The sequence below is a fragment of the Motacilla alba genome, chromosome 2 (genome assembly GCF_015832195.1).
Source record: "Motacilla alba alba isolate MOTALB_02 chromosome 2, Motacilla_alba_V1.0_pri, whole genome shotgun sequence".
Lineage (NCBI taxonomy): Eukaryota > Metazoa > Chordata > Aves > Passeriformes > Motacillidae > Motacilla > Motacilla alba.
Genome location: NC_052017.1, coordinates 39,553,828 through 39,571,354, shown reverse-complemented (window position 1 = coordinate 39,571,354; position 17,527 = coordinate 39,553,828). Strand labels below are relative to the sequence as shown.

Genomic DNA, 17,527 nt, shown 5'->3' with positions numbered 1-17,527 from the left:
GTGACTTTAAGTTTAACACTACTCTGCTAAGGAACCTCAGCTGACCAGCACTGATTCTGAGGTTTTAGTTACTGAGGTATGGATGTCGTCAAGAGGAAGAATTGGCAGTCATATAACTCTAAAACCTGAAATTCAGTAAGGAAAAAAAAGTCTTACACGCTTCTTTGTAAGACATCCATTGCTTTGAAAATCAACTTCTTAGTTCCCAGTATCTTATCTGTGTTGTGCAGTTAAGTATTTGCCTGTTTGTGAGTATAGGAGACTTATTGGTGAAGGCAGTGAAATTATAATGTCCCATATTTTCAAGCTGAGGGATAAATTCTTGTTGTACCTGCAAACAAATATTATTTCTACCCTCATCTCCCTTTCTCATCTTTTTGTGTTGCTGAGTGTGGTTTTATAGCTGCTGTACATTCACCTATTGACATTCATTTCAGTGTTAAGTGAGTGCTGAATGCAGGGGAGATCTGATTTGAAAACTCAGCTCTCAACATGTATTTCTCTGCAATCTGATTCTGGTGTGTACCTAATTCCCTGCCTGGGATATGTGCACCCCTAAGTAATGCAGGCTTTGGGTGACTCCAGTTCTGATGGCTAGATGGTGGGGGTCCAGCAAGCGTTGGTCACTGCTGATGTGTCAAACCATAGTGTTGTCTAAAGGATCATTAATTATGAATCAGTCCAAAACATAAGATATGAGACTGATTAATGTGACGTCTTGTAATACACAGAATCCAAGTGAAAACTCGAGGGATTTATCCCATTGATTCCAGTTGCATTTAGGAGGCCATAAGAGCCTGACAACTTCCACGTTCAAATTCTTTGCTGCAAAGCATTTGATTAACCATGTCCTTTGCTTTACTACCAATGTTCAACCTTTACTCACAACTGAAAATTATATGAGGACATGTATGTTCTTATGTATTGTAATGTAATTGAAGCTTGAGACAGAAATGGATACTCAAGAAAAACCCTTGGCAAAATTAGTAAAACAAATCTTTTAACATCTAGGAAATGCTGGACAGTTCTGAAACTTCAGTGACAATGGTAACAATATTAATTTAGGGCAAACTGAAACTGGGAGTTGAATACAGGTACTAGGATTTAGGATTTCATAGTTCTGTCTTTGCTCTCCAGTTAAATAGGTAGTTAAGGTGTAGCCTATATTTTTTAACTTTTCATAATAAGATGCAATGTTGGATATGGATATACTATGTTTATTATTTACTGTTTATTCAGCATTAGTCTGATCATTGTGCATTATTAACATCAGTATGAGGGATTTGAGTATGTTTTTTCAGGCATTGTTAACATATCTATTCCAAAAATCTCGCAGTATAAACAATTGAAATGGCCTAACAAGCGGAATTGCATAAGGGCAAAGAAAGCAAGAAGACATTACAAACGTCATATTTAGCATGAAAACATCTACTGCATATCTGTTACCATTATACATTGGTAATGTATGTGAAATGTAGTAAAAGTTTCATATATAGAGTTATTATTTCTCTTTCTGACTTATTGTACAGAATTAGAAAGGAGCATAACATCAGACATGACTGAATGGGGATGTGTCAGAAGAAAGTGTAACTTTAATGTTTAGCTTTCTGTCATGTTTTTACATAACTGGGACTAAGTGTTAATCAACTCAGAAAAGCAGGGATTTTTGGTCAAGTATTTTCAAATTCATTCTTTCTTGGAGATTCCCCCCACACACACACCCTTTTTAGAACACGTTTTATTTAATTTCAGTGACTAATTCACATTTTAGAGGAAAGAATATTCAGTGCTCTAAACTTTCAGTAAGGTTCATAACATTTTTGAGATTTCCCAGAACTTCTGCAACAAAATTATGGGAGAGCAAATTTGTTATCTCTGGTAAGTCAAAGGATTGAGATAAATGGAAGACAATCCTTTTAAAAATTATCAATTACATAAACAAACATAGAGAAATAGAAAGGCAGAGAAAACAATTAAAATGCCCATCCTCTCAGTCTTTCTGTGCTTTATTTTGAAGGGGTATTTGGAAATGTAACTGAATCCCTGCAGTGGATAAACCAACTGTTTTTTTCACGAGCACTGTGTTCTATGACACCAACAGTTAAATCTCCATCAGTATTGTAATTTGTATTCACTTATATACCAAAAAGTTGATTGCTGTGTGTGATTAATCAATTCCCATGCCGGGGCAAGCTGTAGGGAAAGGGAAGTTGAAGTTTGAATTTCATGATTTTCTGATGCAGAGCAGCAGATTAGGAGTAACAGCTAGATTTTGACCCCTGAGTTCTAAAGAAACACTGCATTTGGAATGTCAGATTAACTCTTTTTCACTTGGCTGTCACTTAGCCAAAAAATTAGGGAAAATTTTTAATTTAATTTTTTTAAGCTCTGTGTGGTTTACCCAAGCAAGAATATACGTTAATTCTAAAAAAATTAAAGCAGTTTGCTATACCTTCAGGCTTCTAGAACAGTATGATGTTTAAGAACGTCTCACATTGATTTCAGTTCTGGATTTCATTGTGGAACACAGAGCTACTCATATGTGAGAGACATAAAATACAATCCTAACCAGGACACCTGCCATTAGTGCAAAGTCCCTCCAGGAAGGTGTAACCAGCTGTGGTGGCAGTTTAAACTCTATTCATGTTCTAATTACATCTTCAACAAAGATGGAAATATAAAAGATTGTTCCAAAGGCAATATTACAATACCCAGTTTTGTGTAATTAAAATAACATTTTGAACTCTTTAGCATTAAACTGAAATGACTGTGCAGGTGATGCTTAGGACATCCATCTATTGAATGCAATTTGCATTGAATTCTTTCTTACCTAGCCCGTGTTCTGAGCTAGCGCTTGGCTAGAGCATGGCTACTGTGCTGACGTAATTCTTTTCATATTGGGGCAACATACAGAGATGATTTGATTAACTTTCTATTCATCAAGCCATGCTCTGCCTTGAGTGTAAATAATTCAAAATGTCCACTTCAGCATAATTTTTCCCTCATAATTTCCTTCCATTGGTGCAGCAAAGACCCCCACAGTGTGCCACTATCTGCACAATGTGGGTACCAAGCAGGTTAGGGCACCGCAAGCTTACAGCTGAGGAGTTCTGGTTCCTTAATGGGGTGATGCTCACTCTCCAGGGCCAAGGCCATAGAAAGTACCTTTGGGAGAGCTCCTGCTTTGGTGAACCAGTGCTGGGAGGGTGGGAAGCAGCTGCAGGGAGAGTTGCCAGCCAGCCTGCCTGCTGGAGGGCCAGGGCCAGGGCAGCACAGAGCCAGGGCGGGGAAAAGCGGCAGAATCTCCGCGGCACGGTTCTTGCCAGGTTAGGGAATGTGTAACAGAGCAGCTGTTGGATAGGCAGTGACAGCTACGATGACCACCATGGCTTTGCTGGCTGACAGCATGTCTCCCAAAGGGGGGTAAAGCATGGGCTACTCTAATCAGATGTTCACTCGGAGAAAAATGAACTTTCTGTCATTCAAGTCCTTGTGGGTACTGCAAAGAGAACAAAAGAATCCAGTCATTAAAAAAAAAAAGTCACTGGCTACTGACCTGCCTGTCAATAAGCATTAAAGAAATGTGGTGTTACTGCTGAGAAACTACCAAATTTGTTTTAAAGAGCAATGCTAATGTCAAAAACAAAGTCAGAATTGGTGTTGATCTGGAACAATCATGTTGAAATCGAGAGATACTTTTGGTTTTATTGTAAAGGAAAAATCCTCCACAAAAGATACTTGCATTTTCATTAGCAAGGGAGAAAATCTGCAACTGGATTAGGGAGAGACTAGAAGAGGGAAAAAGGTAATTTTTCATTCCACTGAGTTTGGATATCCTTGCAGTTTGCAACAGCAATTAAGCATTTGAAATTGGCAGAAAACCCTGGGAAAGGATGAGCATAACCCTGGGAAAGGATGAGCATATTTTCAGAATGGTTGTGTTTTTTGTGCATTCAGTCTGACTCAGAGAGGAGCTGGAGTCTGCAGTGAAGGGAAAGCAGCAAGTACTAGCATACTTAAAACTCATCAGAGTTGGAGGCTTTGCTGCCATAAAGGAGCCATTTTTTTAGGAAGGATCTGCAAGGCCTTCAGAAGAAGATGTGCACATATCAGTTCTGTTTCTGCATAATTAAATTCATAACCTGTTTCAGGAAAAAAAAAAGAGCTTTGAGGTCTCACTTCAGCTTTTACTGTGTTTGATGTACTTCAGAAATACCCTCCTAGCTTTTCACACACTTCTAGTCAGAAGACTACTGTAATTCTGTAAGTAGTGTGCTGTTCTGGCTAGGTGGTTTTGTCTTAACCTCTTCTTAACACCTTTTCATTCAGTCTCTCTCTCTTCTGTCATTTACTTCAGACCACTTCTGACTTCTGCAGTATGAAAAAAACCCAACTAGTAATGTAAATAAGTCTGAATCATACTTGTTTAAAACAAGTGGGTTTTTTTTCACTTCTGTCCATTTTATCACCATGTTTGAAGCTTCTACATTTTTCTTGTGTATTGGTGGTTAGCTGGAAGGACACATAGACATTAAGACCTTTGGGAGAGATTTTTCCTGCTTTTCAGTTGAAAGCAGGTCACTGCTCTTATTGATTTCTGGACTACCACATATTGTATGTGTCAATGTCAAGTTTTAGGTCTCCTCTTGTGATGACAATAACGATGAAGAATTCAGTATTTGGGTTTTATGGGGGCACACCTAGGTCATTTTACCATTAAAATTATCAGAGGACCAGAAATACTCTCTTGTTTTCAACTAACAAATCTCCAGATTGTTCAAGTACATTTAGAAAGATGATTTGCATAATTTCTTTGTATGCTGGTGGGGTTTTTTTCTTTTGTATGTCCAGAAAAAACTTAACGAAGGACTTTTTTTTCATTCTCTTACTATTTCATAGGAGCTAGGCTTGTTCCTGGAATGTTAATATGGGTGTTATCTGTTTTACAGGAAAAAAAAAGAGATTGAGATTGAGAGGGTGAGTTATGATGTAATTGAGTAATTGATGATGAATGATGACAAAAGTGTCCATGGGAAATATGAAAAACTATTAAGCTGTGTAGGAATTAAATGATGTATAAGATTTGTATAATCTGTCAGAAATACAGGAAACTGAAGAATATTGCTAAATGTTTAGCTAGAAATTTATAATTTTCTCTCCAGCTTTTATTGTAAATGTTAAAAGTAATTTTGACCCACATTTGGAAGTTCTTGTATTTTTCATATTAAAATGTTAATATATTTGTTATTTTAATATTACGTGGAAAATTTCTTGATACAGCTTATAAAACTAAATTCTATTTTGGCTGGAAAAGCTATCTTTTCCCTTTCAAGCAGCACTGAATATTTTGCAACATCCAGAAGTGGAGACCAGCAGCAATCTCTTTGAGGAGAAATTCTCAGAATATTCAGATCACTTTTACATGCTCAAACCTAGAACACAGAAATACAAACCACAAAATAAATTTGGTGTGTTTATTAATGACAACTGTTGTTTTTTATTTCCCCTTCTCACTTACCCTGTCTGGAGACTGCAGCAGAAACCACATGACCAGATTGATGCCTTTCAAGTAAGTTTTTAAGTCAACCTGCTGTTCTTGAAAACAGATACAAAACTAAGAAGACCTTAAGTGACCCCAAATGTTTCAAAATGTGCACATGGTTTTGGTGGGATAGACATGTACTATTTCTACTGAGCATAAAGTAGTATACTGCCAAAACAAAAAGTAAACTTTTATTTATAAATTAAAAGGAAATCCTTGTAAGTTGTCTAGGAAATGGTCAAGCTGACAACGTTGAATGAAGTTTGAACATGAGGTACAGTGTGTTGAACTTCTAGTCTGAAGTTCACGCAGAAAAGAAACTGCTTCAACAATTTCATTCCGGTATGGAGATAGAAATGGACACATTCTTTTTGACTTTCTGAGCTTGACTTTGACTTGGCTTGTTTTGTACTGTAGGAGAAAACTTGTCCTTTATCAGTTTAGCTTGGCCCGGAGTTCACTTTCTCCAGTAGAAATGGAATCAAGTTACCATTCAGGTACTCTGTAAGCCATCTTGATGTGGTTGCATTGATTCTTTCATTGTGTTAAGGCACCTTTCTGGACTGTTTGGGAAGGAGCTGTGTCAGCATCATTGCTTTAGAAAGTCCAACAGCAGGGTAAACTCTGCCTACCTTTAGCAGCTGTCTTTATGTTCATCCATTTCCTCTTAAACAGACTTTTTTTGCCTCCTGCCTGTGACCAACCATACCCAGTGGTCTGCTCTTCACAGTCACAGGCTTTGAAAGGTGTCCCTACACACTCACTGTGTGCAGCTGTACTCAGGCAAATGGCTTAAGGGCAGATATAGTTATTTCAGAGGTTTCTGAAAATCCGAATTTGAACATTCTGGGAACTTTTTGTCATTGTTGGCTTTTTTACTATACTGCCTTTTAACAATAACTGGCTTTTTAAATGTCGTCTTCCTGATGTAACTGTTTCATGTTTGCCAAGGGATTGTCCTTCATCAGCAGGAAATAAAAATGGCCCTATGAATATGTGTTCTCTGATCTTAATATTGTGTATGTAGAAGACATGAGAGAAACACAGGAGGCAGGTTCAGCAAGGAACAAAGAGCATTAAATGACTTACAAGTTCACCAAGATATCACACAGCTCTTAAGATAACTACAACCAGTCTTGTTGAAGAAACTACATGAGCCCTATATCCCAGCAGTGATTACAGTGGCCAGACAGCTCTGGTTTTTGGTGTGGGAGCACAAATTCTTCCACCAATCCTACTCCAGCAATACAATGTATTAGGACTTCTACTCAACTGGAGAGGAGAACAAAGACAATTACTGTCTTGATCAATGAACTAGTGTTCCAATGTTTTTATACACTGTTAAATGTATTCTGGAAGTTTTCCTGTTTATTGCTGAGGTGTCCTAATTTATGAAACCAATGATATGTTTAGTGTGTTTTGTAAAAAACCCTTATGAACCCCAAAATCTAGTCTCCCTAAATATGTAAAATTTACCAGCAGTTAATCAAAACTCTAGAACATGTCTTTGCAATGATAGTGATGAAGGTGCAAAAACCAGGTGTTAAGTGATGCATTGCTTGATTATGGTATGTCATCAGTGCTTTTAAGACCTTCACAGGTCAGCACCTCACCGTGCTCTGCCACAGTGACCACGCAACCACTTCATTTTCCCTGACAATGTGCCCCCTCTCCTGCTGTAGCTTCATAGATGCTCTCAACCAGCAGGAGTATTTGTTCTAGCTGCTATATTAGTCCACCAAACAAATATGCAGTATAAAGTTACAGAATACAGAGGAGGGATTTTAGGACTTTCTACTTCCCTAAGAGGGGAGCTAGTAACGCACAGTGCTTTGGGAAAACATTCCAGGAGACAGTGAACTGGCCTGAGGAATAAGGGATGCTCGAATAAGTGGTCCCATAAAGGTTCTGAGTTTTACTTTCAAGCCTCTTTATGTACATGGAAATGTGCTTGGTGGTGTTAGTGAGCAGAGTGAACATTTCATGCACTCCAGCTACTTTGTGGCACTCTATCACCATAAATGCATGGATAATGTTTTATCATCTAACCCTTTTTTTGGTGATAGTTTCAATTTGACTCATTATTGTTCACAAAAAGACTTACAGTAATAGAAACCTTTTTAATTATGAGAGATGTTATGTAATCTCATCAGTCATTTTGTGGTTGCAATGTGTACTATAACTTCTTTAATTATTTGAATTCTTTATAGGTGTGTTGCCAGAAGTTTAATATTAAATTTTAATTATAAATCGTTACAAAAACCCAGTAAGTTTCTTGAAGCTGACTGGAAAATCTTATGGGAAAAGCTTTTGGCAAGAGGATACCTTAGGACATATTTTATGGGCTTGTCCAGGGGTAGCATGTTTTTGGAAAAAAGATAATTAAAGTCATTAGGCAAATTGAAAGACAGGAAATTTGTTTTGAGTAGCAGCAGAGAAAAAAAAATCCATTTTTTAATGAAATGTGGTTACATTTTACTAAGTTTTCCTTTTAATTGTATGCAACATTTTGAGATTGTGTTGCCTCAAGATAAAAATTGAGGCTGAGAAATTTTTCTTTGATGCAGGCAGAGAGAGGCAGAGACAGAGGAAGAAAAGAATAGTGAAGACTTTGGCAGAAAATATTTGGCATCATAAAATCAATAATATATGAACCTTCTTGTCTGAAAAAGCACACAATATTTTCACATATTTACCATTTCAAATGAGCGAATTTGAATGAGTGTCATTTTTTATGTTTCTTTTTATGTCTGGTCTTATTTTTTGACATCAAATATTTGTGTTGTATGTGCTAACAGAACTTTGGAAAGTATATCTCAAATACAGTGACAATGGTGGTTCTGTGAGGCTTCATGAGATTATTTAAGTTCTCTGTCCTTTGGATAAGATCACTTCATGTCTCATTTCTTTGAATATTTGCCTGCTTTCCTAAAACACTAAATAGCCTATGTCAAATTCTGGTCTTCAGGGCAGCAATAGTGCCCTGCTTTGGGAGCAGTGATCAGTTGTGCAATAGGGAGCAGAGTTAATTCATTGCTCTGTGTTTGTGTGCTGTTGTCTGTTGCTGTTCATTCGTATTCTCCATTATTTGTTTTGCAGCACTTTAAGAACAAGTCTTATTTAGTGGTTCATTTAAAAGAACAATGTACTTGAGTTTGTTGAGGAAATAACTACTGTTTCAAATATGAAGATCTTGACTGCCCCAAGGTGAGTCCCGCAACAGTTGGTTGTCCTACACACTGCCCAGTGGAAGAAGAATCTGTGCTACAGATAGTTGCCACATCCAAAATAATTCAAAACTGCAAGAAAGAGAAAAATAAAAAATAACTGAAGCTCCAGACAAATTGGCAGGCTGGGTTGTGTAAATAAAATGGCCAGCTAATTGTATTCCCTGGTGAATCCAGTCCAAATGGACCAGACGGGTTGAGTGCATAATAGAACACATGCACCACAGTTTGAAAATCTCTGGGAATACTGAGCTGTCTTGTGCCACCCCTGATGGAGCTGAAATTGTAGTGAACAGAATGCTGGAACCATGTTGTATTATCAGAGGACGTGGAACCACTTATTTGAACTAAACACTTAGTGCTGTCATGCTGGTGTGACAGAAAATGGCACTAAAGCACAGCTGAGTGGCTATTTTTGTCTGGATAAATACTCCAGTTTGTCAAGCTCTGCCTTCTGGTCTGCGAAAGCACAAAGGTAGAGTTCAAAATTAGACATTAACAACTTTATGTTATGTTAGCTTAGGAAGAAGAATCACCTCATGCCCTTTCTTTTCTGTGTGCAATTCCAAATGTGGAGTAAGTTAAAGAAGTGGGTCTCAGGTGATTCAAACAGGATGCTTAAGCCTGTGCTTCATTTTGTTTTTCCACAAAAGTAAATTTTGCATAAATTTACCTCTTTCTTTATTTCAGTTCATCAAGTTTTGGCATTGCTGCTGGTGGATGTAGTCTCCAGTTTAAAAAGCACTCCATGAGCTTCACTAAATAAGTATGATTGTAACTGCCACTTTTACAATTATTCTTACTGTGCTGGGGCACTTCAGATATTTGCCTTTGTGTCCTAAAACTAACAGCAAAATATAGCCAAAAAAAAAATAGAGATTACAGATATAAAAATTAGAGTCTTACTGATTGAGCAACCAGGCTTGGGGTATAAGTGGGAGTTCAGGATTTCCATTATTGAACTCAGTCTAAATTTAATACTCGCTTACTAATTTGGGGATGGGGGGAATTTTGTCATTAAACTTGGCTAAAGTTGGGGTTCAGGTAATGAGGGGAAAATAATAAATTTAGGTCCCCCGTGATTTCTCTGAAGCATTTTCTGCAAACGTGGACCATTATCTCAAGACCTGTTCATGGCACCTTGCAGCTGGGGAGCTCTCTGGCAAACAACAGGATCAGTGTGAGGCTGGTGTCTCCTGTTGGGGTGAAGAGCCAATAAAGATCAGAGAGAGGGCAAAGAAGTATTTCAGGCATATCCCACAGCACTCCAGGGGCGGAGCTGTCAGGATACAAAACTTCAGAGGAAACCTCAGTATATGGGCTACATGTATGAAAGGACTGTGCTGCTGTGCAGCAAATCTCCTGGCTTTCTGTCAGGACTGCTCGAGTGGAAATGTTTTATTTGATCAATACCCAAAACTGTGATTTTATGTTGAGTTAGTACATAGAATTTAGAGAAAGGGCACAATGATACTGTCTTGAGTATAACTAATGGGTGTTCTGGCTAGGCTTGTGAATGAATACTGCTGATGTTGCCTTGAAGTCAGGAGTGCTATGCCCTGAGAGAGCAATGGGGAAAGGTGAAAACAAGGTTTTGCCTCTGTGGGCCCCTAAAGGCAAACTTTCACTACCCTTTTCCTGCAGATTGAGAGAAATTTGTTTGGTCAGTGGGTGTTTAGAGGACAAGAGAAGAACAGGAAGCTCTTCTTCAAGTAATGAAGAAGAGCAATAAATTACTTCTAAGTTCACCTGGGTATCACACAGCTTTTGATATAACTAAGAGGGTTATTGCCAGTCAGTGCGGTCAGTGAAGAGTAGTTCTCTTCCTCTGTGTTTTCTTTCTTTTAATCTGAATTTTTATTTTCTGAAATTGCTCCTTATCTTGTAAATAGTGGTATCCAAGATACCAAAGTTAAGAATTGAATATTGCTCTAAAAATGCAACTTATTCTAAACCTTTTACCCTTTTAAGAATTTTTATAATATGTTTTAAACTCTTTGTAATCCTCATACTGATTCACAAGTGTTGTTTCTGAATTTTCAGGTCAAAGCATGTTAAGAAGCTTACTGTAGTCTAAAAAGTTTTGTTTTGATGTGAGGCATACATTTATACAGCCAGATTGTGTGTGGATATCTGTGGGGAAATTCTGAGCCTAGAAATGAAAGCAAAACAAATGAAAATGAGCAGCATGGTCCAATTTTTAACAAGTGAGATAACAGATTCAGTATCAGCTATTTTTCCAACCAAAATGTTCTGGTTTTGTGATTTGTTTCTGTTTTGGTTTTTTTTTTTGGGTTTTGGTTTTTTTGGGTTTTTGATGTTGTTTTGTTGGTTGGTTGGTTGGTTGGTTGGTTGGGTTTTTTCTTTGCTGTGTAGTTCTGTAGCTCAATTGGGAACTTTAGTCTTCTCTTTGAACTGTAGTCTCTTTACTCAGTAAGTCAGCCACAGTAGTAAGAATGATTCCTTCGAAGTATGTATATAAAAACATGAAAGTAGTGGAATAGGTGTATAGCTGTAATAGAGTCATTGCTCAGGTAAATCAAGACACCTTGGTAAGACTAGTTGAAGCAGTAGCAAATCTGTAAGAAGGCTTAACTCTTGAGAATATCTGATTTTACTCCTATCTCAAATCTGTATTTTTACACTTTTCTGCCTTGTATTTAAGAACAATATTCTTTCTTTAGTCTTTAACACGCATCCAATGTAATGCAAAAGTTATATATATTACAGTCATAGCAGAAGTTTCATTGTGCTGTGTGCACTGATCTGGTCACAGTGTGAATGCCTTTAGCTTTGAGACACAGGAAGACATACAGTTTGAAATTCTTCATGGTCTGAGTCTGCTTTGAGTCTAACCTGGTTTTTCTAAAAGCAGCAAAACAATCAAATAATCAAATCAAAACAAGCAAATCAATCTGTTTTCTGGGGAAAGAAACAAAAATAAACAAGCAAACAGAAACACCAACATACAAACAAACAAAACCAAAATAAAAATAACTACAAAACAAATAACAACAACAAACCCCAGTCAACCCAAACAAACAGAAACTCAAACAGAAAAAAAACCTACCCTCCCCTAGAATCCTACTGAAAAAACTGGTTTTTTCACTGTATGTTTGTTTGCTTGACTACTGCTTTCCTGAGAAATTCTGTTGCTTTGGAGTTTTCAAGCAGCTCTTTGCAATTTTCAGAGATTTTTCTGTGTACAAATCTGTTCGAGTTTGATGGCCCTTTAGTTTGTGTATGTATGCTATAACCAAATATGTCTTATCATTTCACTTTTTCTATTTTCAAGATTCAGAAAAATATGTAAGTAAACCATAGTTTTTCTGCTGGTAGGATATATCCCCCCAATTGAGCACACAGCTCCCTTTGGTTCATGTCGGGAAAAAAAATGCAATTATTTTGGCAAATCAGAGTACAAGACCCTGATCAGTTTCATTTTGGTTCATTCTTATGTTCAGGTCAAAAGGGAGTGGTCTGAGACTATAACCTGTGCAAATCTAAGGAAGCAGATAGAAAAACACTGGTTTCTTTATGAATTTTTTGTCCGGCCCTGTAGTTTTAACATCTACTTAATAATATTCTTTTTCATTAATTCTGCTAAAGAGGCACTTAATTATTTTTAAGGAAAACCAACTGATAATATTTTGAGACAATTAACCTGTAAATATTAAAGTCTTTTTTTCCCTTTTGAACAGGAAATAGATTCCTGTGCTACTGAGCTGCATGTTGAGCTGGTAACACTGACAGAAACTGTGTCAGAATTGCTGTACATTCCTCAGGACAAACCCAAAGCAAGTGTAAACCTCATTATGTATTGTGCTGTGTACACAGCTTTACATAGCTTTTCCACAGGCTAGACAGGCATTTCCAAATGAGTTTGTTGAGATGGTTCACTCTTGAATTACATGATGCCAACCTAGAAAATTGACAGGAAGCATTATTCAGATTCTTTTAAATTTTTAATTTTTAAAGCACATTGTTATGTATTTCTCTACTAGGTAGGGTAAAGCATCTTCCTGGCAATACTGGAATGCCCTGAGGATCCCCAAAAGCCTTTTAAAGAATATTTTATTTACTGTGAGGAGGACTTGAGATAACCCTTTTAGGTGCCTGCAAGATTTGTAAAGTCTGGTGAGAACAGACTGGCCATGGATGCCTTCAGCTCAGACTGTACTGAGAAAGGTTTGCTGTGTATGGTTTCAGGCTATTGGCAATACTTGGGGCATTAAGAGTGCCATTGCAGCATTAGTGTTGATGATATGGGAGCTCATATGCATGGCTGAGGCCAAGTCCTGTAGAGGCTGATCCACCCAAAACTCAGAAGTAAGTTTCTGTCCTTCTTTCCTGCTGCTCTGTGGTTCCCTAGAGTCTTGTTTTACTTACTAAATCTAAAGAAAAAGAGGTGCTGGAAAAAACACAAATAATGTGGTTTTGACTTTTGGAACTCATGGCAAAACACTTCTTGTTTATTTGCAAACAAAAGTAAATTTGCTTTAATTTTCAATCAAGAAACAAATTTTCTTACCAGTGCTCAACCCTTGGTAGCAGGTAGATCTCTTTATGAAAAAAGATCTGAGTTGGCGCAAGAAAGAAGATTTGATCTGGTCATGCATGTCATTGAAAATTAAAATGTTTTTAAGAATGAGCCCTGGAACAGCCTCTTTAAAATAGCAATGGAGAGAACAAACGGGGTTGATTTAAAGAGGACATTTCATCAGTTCATGAACAGGGTTAGAGTGCCCAGCTGCCTTTAGCAGCAGGAGTCTGACATCAGTCATGAGTAACATAGAAAGACACTTTTGAGATGTGTGCTACCAGTCATTATAGTTCTGATTCTGCCTCATCTGTTTTCTTCCAAATCTTCTGCTTTGGGATACCATTTTAACTGAGCTGACAACATGCTAGACTCACAACATTTGTGATCTGTATATAAATGCATTTTCACAAAGGAACAAGTTCTGCACAGCAGGATCAGAGCAATTCTATGGTCCTCACGTCTGTCAACACAGAGCAGCTTTCTTTCTCTGCTGAGTATGAAAATCCATAATCAAGGGGTAGGCTCATCTGTAAGAGTATTTGGCCATGGAACCACAGATAGTCATTCTGTATTAAAGGCATTCAGAACCATCTGATGCTTCTGCTTCCAGTATTTGAAGAAAGATTTTATGAAAAATAGGGGGTTTCAGTAACATCGCTCTTTTGTGAATGAGTAACAAAGTGAAAAGTTTAATGTGCCTAATTAAAGTATTTATTCATTCACTTTAGTCAGAGGATGATAGGAAAGTTGTTTGGAAGGAACCTATGGACGTCACCTACTCCAGCCTCTTGCTCAAAGTGGGATGTGTTTGACCGGTGTTTGACACTTTCCTGCATGACATCCTTGTCAGTAAACTGGAGAGATGGGTTTGATGCATGGATATCCATGTTGTGGATAAGGAATAAGTGGGATGGTCGTATTTTAAGTGTTGTGGTCAATGGCTTGAAGTGGAGCCCAGAGATGAATGGTGTTCCTCAGGGGCCTATACTGGGACCAGCACAGACTGACATCTTTTTTTGCAACCCTGTCAGTGTCATTGAGTGCACTCTCAGGAAGTTTGCTGTCAACACCAGGCTGTTTGGTGCAGTCAGCCCACTGGAGAGAAGAAATGCCATCCAGAGGGACTTTGATAGGCTTGAGAGGTGGGCCCATGCTAACCTCATGAAGGTCAACAAGGCCAGGAGCAAGGGCCTGCACCTGGGTCGGGGCAACCCTGAGCATAAACACAGGCTGGCCAAAAAATAGATTGAGAGTGTAGGTACAAGTTTAAATTGAGAAAACTGACTCTCAGGCTTTTCATTTCTGTTTAATTTCTTTAAAACATAGGGAGGAGTAATTTCCTGTATGAAATAGTCACTTAAAATACCTACTGCCAGACAAAGTGAATTACCACTAATAGGTAGGTAAGTTCCTACAAATGAAAAGGAAAAAAATACTTAATATTCAAGATCATTAATCTATGCAACATCCTGCTAAATGAAATTTAATTGTACAATGTAACTGAAAAGATTTTGAAAATATGTGTTGCATCCAATTATGCTTATTCTAGCAGGATGCAGTTAAAATTATTTCATTCATTCTATATTCTTCTCAGTGTGTTAGGTTGGGATTATTAAGGAGAGACGGAAATAGAAATCTCTTCTATAAATCTCTTCACCTTCCCTTAGCCTCAGCAAGAGTCAGTTTCTAATTTTCCCACCGATGTTTTCTGTGCCTAACTTCATGCAGGTGAAGCAGCACAGGTGTTTACACATTCATAGGTTTTGCAAAGTCTATGATGTTTGTCTGCCTTTCCTGTGCATATTGAGGCCATAGCTGCGTTCAGATAGAGGATCAATTAAAAATGTCAGCTTGTAACTTAAAATATAAAAGAAAGTACACAAAATATGAAATTAAAGGAGGAGGTAAACTTCCCTTTCCAAAAAAAGAAAGTCCTTTATCTGATAAAATGTAGTATATCTGAGTATCTTAAAAATACTAACAGAAACAGATGTAATTCTTTAAACAATGCAGGCCACAAACTAAATTTGATCGTTCTGTTGCAAGCATGGATTGCATAATGTATTTGCATTATCTGAGACAATTTTGTAAATGAGCAGGGACCACAGGAAAATATCTGAGTAGGTACAGAGATAAAATACTGATTTAACCACCTCAGACTTGCAGGTTTTAGCATCAACAAACTGATGTATTATCCCCCATTTTGCAAGTGTGAACCTACATATCTTGGTACAGAGAGTGCTGGTAGATTGACTGGGTTCAGGATATGCAAGATGAGGAAGAGTGTTCCTATCTAGATAAAAAATGTCTGAACTTTCTGTCCAAAATTCAGATCTTATTTATTAAGGTTCAATTGCATACAGTGTTCATTCTGAAATGATACACACTGCTTTATTTTCACTAGACTTCTGCCTAAAATTAAAAAGAATGAATGGCAAAAATGGTGGTTGTTCTGACAAAAGCAGTGGAACAAATGGCAATCATCTTACTGGAATTACTCTTTCCAGACAGTTTTGCAGATTCAAAAAGATCTTGTAGTGTGAGTAAAATGCACAGTAGTAGAAATATTTAACTGAACTGGATACCCATCAAAATTAGTTTAACTTGGATAATTCTAAAATTATTTAAAGTTAGACATATAAGCAAAAATTAAAAGATTAAAGCTTTGCATGCATGTTGCTTCTTTTATGGTAAATATCAGTAACCTTATAACATCTGTGGAAATTACTGTCGGCTTGGGTGAACTTATTATAGGCTCAGCATAAAATCAAGATGGTCAACACAAGACACAAATGTAGTAATCTTCAAATACCCAAAAGCTAACTGACTTACTGGTAGCAGTCAAAATAAATTTTATGTACTTATTCAAAGTGATATGAATAATAAAAATGCTTATGTAATTCACAGATTAAAAAAACATAAAAAACATAAAAGGCTCATGATTTCACAGCTGTAGGTTTCCAGTAGTAAAATATCTTCTGTACATCTTGTTAATGAAAGTCCTTGGAAGTACTTTTAGGGGAGAGTTCTGCTTTTTAAAAATTCAAATATGCTTTTGTTCCAGGTGGTAAATGTTCATTCATTTAGATAGCTAATCTAGCAAGAACTACATACCAAGAAGGAAAAAAGACAGAAAAATGCAAACAAATTGTAGGAAGTCAGAAATTGATATTGAAGGTACAAATATTTTTTTTGGATTTTGGGTTTTTTTTTTAAAGTTTGGAAAAAGAAAAAAAATCAATTCCCTCTGTTAGTAAAGGGACCCTTTTTTTTTCCTTGGCTCTTCTGAACCATTCACAAGTGAATTTCAGAATCACTATAAATTCATATTTCCGTGTTTCCACCAGTGTTATGCATGCTGAAATGCTTTCTAGAGTTTAAAGATTTGTCAGAACTGCCAATATGTATTGGATATTTTTTAAGTTTGAAAGAGAATTAGCAAAGAAATTTACCTCCTTGATTATTTGAATAAAGGCTGACACTAGATTTAGCTATGATAAGAGCAGTTCTAGACTTTATTCTACATTAATTCATTATCAGGTTCCATTTTAGTTCCCATATCTTATTTCACTGCTTATTTTTCAAAGATTCATACACTTGCCAATTAATATAATAGACTATATTCTTTCTTATTCACACACTTATGTATTAACACTATCAATATATTCCTTCTCAGCAGATGATGGCAAACATATGATTCGTTTTCAAATTACAATCTGCAAAAGGTTTCTTTAATTATAGCTTTTAAATAAGCTCTTGATAATAACAATAACCAGCTAAATAAAGCATTCCTGTTCTTTAGCTTCAAAACTGTCTCTCAGCTAGCTTGCATGTACTGTATGAGTCAGATTTTTAAAAAAAAGGAAGATGTGCAAGTTCTTTGACTCAGACTATACAGCATATGATTGAAGTAAAGAACATCATCTGCTTTGTTCACCAGGGGGTTTTATTATTATTATTTCTCTCTGGTCTTCTACTTTTCTGCTCCTCAAATAAGGCTAATTACAAAGGAAAAAAAGTTGAAACTGGTAGAGAGAGATCCTTTAAAGCCATTCCTTTTGCAGAATGGAACAAAAGAAAGTACCAAGGGCATGGATAGGCCTTGAAAAAAAAGAAAAGAGAAAAACCATCTAATGAGGATGCTGAGATAAGTGCTTGTGAAGAAAACTGGCAAAAAAGGGCTTTTAGTCTAAAATCCATAAATAAGTGGGCATT

At 36.9% G+C, this 17,527-nt stretch overlaps 1 long non-coding RNA gene across 1 annotated transcript in view; it reads right to left on the bottom strand.

Moving 5' to 3' along the window:
- Positions 1-1,253: 1,253 nt before the first annotated feature.
- The window catches only part of LOC119695364, a 35,320-nt gene continuing 19,046 nt past the window's right edge, over positions 1,254-17,527 (bottom strand). The window contains exon 3 of the long non-coding RNA XR_005255190.1: positions 1,254-3,499. This is a non-coding gene — a long non-coding RNA (uncharacterized LOC119695364). The remainder of the gene's footprint in view (positions 3,500-17,527) is intronic.